We start from the raw sequence: 6886 nt of genomic DNA, 5'->3' as shown, positions 1-6886 counted from the left end.
CTAGATTGGGTTGGGATATCTGGTCGGCATGGACGGGTTGGACCAAAAGGTCTGTTTCCATGCTGTACATCTTTATGACTCTATGACTCTAACTGGGCATTTATGTTCCTATCTAGTTGTCTTTTATAGGTTTCTTCTCGAAAAGCCATTTATGATTTTGAACACATCTATCAAAAGTCTTCATTACATTCTTTACTTTAAGGAGAACGCTACCAGCTTCTCCAGTCTCCTCGTATACCTTTCTCTCTGGTACCACGCACATGCCACTCTTACATGACCTTTAAGGCTTTGATATCCTCAAACATGTTTCCCAGGATTAAACAACCTCCTACTGAAATCTAACTAAAATTTAGTAAAGACTTAATGTAATTTGCTTGCTTTTGTAAATTTTGTTTATATTCACATAGAATATGCTTATCACATACTTTTCTAATAATTTTCTCAATTTGTCCTGACACCAGACTGCTTTGAACTTGTTCACTTAGTCATCTTGCTTCTCTTCATTCCTCCTAAACAGTTGTATCAGTTCCTATCATTTCACCAATCAGTCTATGACTTCCTGACATCTCTTACTTTAGACAGTATTTTCCATTATGAAGTCTAGGTTAGTGTTGGGCATGGAACTGAAAGTGGTAAGAGTTTCTGCTTGTGATGGGTCACAATCTAACACAATCACATTGTTCCTAGCTCATTACCTACTCATGCATTGCAAGAACAGCAATCTTGCATCTTGTACAGCTGTTGGGCAGGTGTTTTCACCTTCATCTGCTGGGGTGAATGATAGAAAATATCACATTTAACAGGTATCAGTTCAACTCTCCACTCACTCAAGGCAGGATCATCCATAGTCTGTAGGACACCTCTAGCTCCTCTGGAGATGTGGCAAGCCCGACAGACATTGGCCCCGTGATTCATTGGGCCCTTGATGAAAGTTGTCTAAGCAATCCCGAAAATGCAGTAGGTTCTTTTCCCAGGGATGGTAGCAGAAGTCCCTCTTGTCTGAACAAGGCAGAACAGTTGGAAGTAACAGTGAAACTTAGAGCTTTTGTACTCACAAGAGTCCAGGGTGGGAAGAAGATAAACAACTGCCTTCAAGAGCAAGGCATATCATCTGTTCATTGCAAACTGACACTCACAGGCACTCAGTTTAATTATTGGATGTGGAGGAATTTCAGAGAATGTCACATCTAAGCCTGGGCACCTAATAAAGTATGTGCAATGAATGGGGGGCAACAAACTCTTGCTGTCAATGTTCTTCTGTTTGTAGGACAGTGTGTCTGTAAATCTCACTTCCTAGGGAGGGCTCAAGTTACTAAACAGGCAGTTACCCTGCCTGCATAGAAAGAAGGTTAGGATTTTCACAGGATGCCTCCAATCTGCTGTGGTTAGATGTGTAGGCAGTGTGACAGGTTGTTTGGATAAGGGAGTGTGTTGACAAGCTGCTCATTTTTCCTCTTCTCTGTTTAAGGTGCTAGTGACCAGACATGTAGAAGAAGAAAAGGAAGCAGCCTTCTCCCTGTTCCATATTTAACTGATCTTCAAGGTCCAGTTTCACCAGTACCTCGAACAATGATGTCTCCCAGTCCTCACAGGAAGTACTGGTGCAGCATCTGCCTGCATCCTTCATTATTCATGTCAGACTGCTTACACTATCTGGACTAGGTTGATGGAAAACCTGGTGAGCACATCACTGACAGGGGTTCACAACCAGTGGAGGAAGCAACAGCTGGGAGCGGTGACCCTCAGAGGACACCTAGAGACCAGACCCCTTCTGATCTCCATGTAGATGTTGTGCCTCTGTACTTAGCCAGGAGATGCATAGACAGGCAGGGGAACATCAGAAGCAAGAGGAGATGAGAGTGTAGGTTGGAGGAGTCCATCAAAATTCTGTACACAGTCATTACTCTGCCATGTGAGTCCTTCAACTGCCTCTGTGGGAAAGGCCTTTGAGTTGCTGGATTAGTTCTCAGGTCTGTCCTCCATCACTGTAACCATTGGTGCAGAGGCACAAAGGCACTTTGACCTCCCTTCAGTTGTCCCTCCTGCTCAAGGAGCCAGGGAGATGCCGTCAGACATGCAAAGCAAGTAAGAGGGCTAGCCAGATACCTCGGAGACTCCATCTCATAAAAGTCCTGCCCCTCCACTTTCTCTCTGCCAGTGATCCCGTCGCCTCCAGTAGGTCAGACTATAGGCGGTGCTCCCAAAATTGCTGGAGTCACTCAGCAACCAAGGCCCTGGAGGCCCTTAACTCATAAAGGACACCGGCTAAAGTTTTCACAGGCCACAGGCTGTAGTAGACACAGGCTGCCTCCACATCAGCTGGGCAGGTTGAGACTCACTGAGATGTAATAGTAAACAACAAAAGAAGAATTTTTGAGAGAATACGGCTGGCATAGGTATTCAATCAATGTGGTCTCTTCCCATAGTTACCTTACTGCTCTAGATGATAATGTTGTTAGCTTCTATTTAAAATGAGTACAGTTGCATATCCCTAATCCCAGCAAGAGGGTTTTTTCAATGAGGACTGATGACCCTTACAGACCTATATTTGCTGGATGGTTTCACCATACTAGTTATGGATTAACAGCATCCACTATTATTAATGCTGAACAAGATCTAGGAGACAACAGAGTTAAGTGATTTAGCCATTATTTGAACCAAACCATAATTTACTAATGCAATTTTTGACACTTCATTGATAGTCATACCTAACCCACAAAAAGCTCAAGCTCATCATCAGCCCTTCATTGCAGTCAATGGAGATCAATCATTTTCTACCATTATGTCATTATTTTTCTTCAGCCACTTGGTCTAATAATTGATGACACTGGTAACTTGGTATTGATGTGATTTATGTCAGGAGGACACCAAGGGCACAACTGAAACCACGAGCCTCACCCCAGCAGTCTGAAAATTGTTCTTAGAATATTATTTTTTTCTTTTGGCTTTCATTTCATGCTAACTTTACTGGACAATTTCCCTATTAGTGTCTGATGGCAATTCATTTCAGGGCTCCCATCTACTTCTACATTTGTAAGGAAGCTGAAAACAGATAGGGCAGTGGACCAAAGCACGGTAAATGGCGGTGGTACACCCAGCCCTGTCAACCCAGCAAAGTCTTCCTCACTAACACCTAGGAATTTCTGCCAAAATCAGGAAAGTGTCCCAAGACTAATTAAGCAACTGGCTGATATAATCATGCTCACTGAATCATACCTTAGAGACAAAGTACCAGATGCTACAATCATCATACCTAGTTATGCTCTGTCTCATTAGAAGGACAAACCCACAAGATGTAATGGCACACTAATGTCCATTTGGGAGGAAGTTGTCTTGGGGATTCTCAACAATGACTTCAGACCTCGGGACATCTTGTTGCATCAGGTTAAATGATACCTCCTGCTTGTAACTATCTCCCACGCTCCTCATCTACTAAATCAGTAATCCTCCAGGCTAAACACTAATTGGGAAGGATACAAAGCATTCTGGGTGAGACACGTAAACATGGGCGGCACAGTGACACAGTGGTTATAGCATTACTGCCTCACAGCACTAGGGTCTTGGGTTTGATTCCAGCCTCGGGCGTCTGTCTGTTTGCACATTTTCCCCGTGTCTGCGTGGGTTTATTCCGGTTGCTCCAGTTTCCTGCCACAGTCCAAAGATATGCAGGTTAGGTGAATTGGCATGCTAAATTGCCCATAGTGTTAGGTGCATTAGACAGAGGGAAATGCGTCGGGGTGGGTTACTCTTCACAGGGTCAGTGTGGATTTGATAGGCCAAATGGCCTGTTTCCACACTGTAGGGAATCTCATCTAATCATCCATCACCAAGAATATCTTGGTAGTAACACAGCTAGTCATCCTGAAGGAGTAGTTGCAAGACTGGGCCTAATGCAGATCATAATAGAACAGACAAGAGATCACAGAGTGGATCCAAGCGAATCTTTTCGGATTTGGTTAAATTGACTTAAGAGAAGACTTGACAATAGCAATTTGCTTAAATATTAACATTCATTAAATAATAATAGAAGATGGAAAAGGAAGGAAAAAGGACTGTAATATGACCATCTATTAAGTAAAACGGAAAAGATGAAAAGGAAGGAAAAGAAAGCAATGAACCTCACGCCCTCCTGCCCATAGGGAACCCCTCGATCTGGCTGGTCTGGAGGCTTTGGTATATTCCTGGCACAGTCCACAATCCCGGTCCGAGGTGAAGTCCAAAAACCCAGAACGAAACTCTCTCTCTCATATAGTGTAACAAGCAGCCAGCACAGAAAAGCAGATGCAGAAAACAAGCTGCTTGCAAGCAGAGAAAACAAGTTTTGTTTGTGCCATCTGCGGCACATGCAGGAATGCGCACAGGACTCATTCAAGGTCATGCAGCTGTCGAATACTGTCAACAATTTTAGCCCTTCAGCCCATCCTATACAGCACAGGACATCCTATACAGCACAGGACACCCACCAATCAATCTGTCATAGATGTATCTGTGTATTACAGTTTTGACACGAGTGACCACCACACATTCCCTGTGGAGGTGAAGTCCTGACTCTACATTGAAGTTAACCCTCTATCGTATTGTATGGCACTACCATTGTGTTAAATGGGATACATTTTGAACAGATCTAGGAACTCAAAACTTGGTGCCCATGAAGCACTGCATGCCATTAGCAGTAGCAGAATTGTATTCAACCACAATTCCAACTCTATTAATCACCACCACATCGGGGGATCAATCCTGGTTCAGAGAATAATGCAAGACAGCGTGGAGGGGCACCATCCAGACCTAAAAATGAGGAGTTGATCTAATGAAGCTACAATTTAGGGCTACCACAGGTTAACAGCAGAAGCAGCTTGCAATATAAAGAGATAAGTGGTCCACAACAAACAGATAAGATTGAAGTCCTACCATGGACATTTGTGAATGATAGTGGATAATTCAACAATTACTAGGAGGAGGAGGCTCTACCAACATCACTCTATTCAATAAAAACTGAAAGAACTGATGAAACAGAGTAGCATCAAAAACAGAAATTGCTGGAAAAGCTCAGCAGGTCTGGCAGCATCTGCAGAGAGAAATCAGAGTTAACATTTCAAGTTGAGTGATCCTTCCTTAGAACACAGTGGTGTCCTTGGCGAATCATCTTCAGCTACTTCATCAATCACCTACTTTCCATCACAAGGTAGGAAGTTGGGATGATCAGTGATAACCACGCAATGTTTAGTTTCACTTTTCATTCCTCTTATACTGATGCAGTCTGTGTACATGTTCAGCAAGCCCTAAACAGTACAACAAGGGCTTGGGCTGATAAATGGCAAACAACCTTTGCGCCATACAAGTGCCAGGCAATGACCAAGAGATAATCAAACTGTCTCCCCTTGACATTCAATGTCATTACCATTGCTGAACCACCACCCATTATTAACATCCTGGAGGTTACCATTGACCAGAAACTGATCTGGACCAATCATATACATACAGAGGATAAAAAAGAGAGACTGGGAAGTCTGCAGCAAGTAGCTTTCTAAAGCCTCTCCACCTATATATAAGACACAAGTCGGGAGTGTGATGGAATACTCCCCACTTGCCTGGATGAGTGCAAGAAGCTTGGTACCATCAAGGACAATGCAGCCCGCTTGATTGGCATCACCATTTTAAATATTCAATCCTCCTACTGCCAATGGACAATGGCAGCAGTGTGGACCACTGACAATAATCTATATTCTTCTGAATGTTAAATAGGAGAAAGTGAGGACTGCAGAAGCTGGAGATCAGAGTCAGGAGTGTGGTGCTGGAAAAGCACAGCAGATCAGACAGCTTCCGAGGAGCAGGAGAATCAATGTTTCGGGCATATGCCCTTCAAGCCCTCCAAATCCTCTATTTCTTAACCTCATGCTGACCCAACCAGTACCCTTTCACCGACACCCTCATCCACTTGGCTGAACTGGTCCTCACACTCAACAACTTCACCTTCCAATCCTCCAGCTACACCGGTACCAACCCCCACTTTTCCTCCGCTACATTGATGATTGTATCAGCGCTACCTCGTGCTCCCATGAGGAGGTTAAACAATTCATCAACTTCACTAACACCTTTCAACCCGACCTTAAATTCACCTGGACCACCTCGGACACTTCCCTCCCCTTCCTAGACCTCTCCATCTCCATCTCCAGCAACCAACTAACCACGGACATCTATTACAAACCCACTAACTGGACTACACCTCCTCCCACCCTGTCTCCTGTAAAAATGCCATCCCTTATTCCTAATTCCTCCACCTCTGCCATATCTGTTCCCAGGGTGACCAATTCCATCATAGAACACCTCAGATGGTCTCCTTCTCCAAAGACTGCAATTTCCCCTCCCAACGTTCGATGACGGCCTCCAGCACATCTCCTCCACTTCCCGCACCTATGCCCTTGAACCCCACCCCTCCTAATGCAGCAAGGACAAAACTGCCCTGGTCCTCATCTTCCATCCCACCAACCTCTGCATCATCCTTTGCCACTTCCGCCACCTACAAACAGACCCCACCACTAGCGATATGTTTCCCCCCACCCTATCAGCGATTTGGAGAGACCATTCCCTCCATGATTCCTTTGTCAGATCCTCGCTCCAAACCTTCCACACCCCACTCCAGCCCCCTTACCTTGCCACTGCACACACACCTCCCCCTCACCTTGGTTCAAAGCCCCAAAGGATCCTTCCACATCTGACAGAAATTTACCTGTACCTCCACTAATGTCATCTACTGTATCCATTGCACCTGAGGTGGTCTCTTCTACATCGGGGATACAGGATGCCAACTTGTGGATTGTTTCAGAGAATATCTCTGGGACACCCACACCAACCAACCCCACTGCCCCATGGCTGAATACTTTAACAC

This window comes from Chiloscyllium plagiosum, chromosome 4 (assembly GCF_004010195.1).
Source record: "Chiloscyllium plagiosum isolate BGI_BamShark_2017 chromosome 4, ASM401019v2, whole genome shotgun sequence".
Classification (NCBI taxonomy): Eukaryota; Metazoa; Chordata; class Chondrichthyes; order Orectolobiformes; family Hemiscylliidae; genus Chiloscyllium; species Chiloscyllium plagiosum.
Note: the sequence above shows the minus strand (reverse complement) of the source record.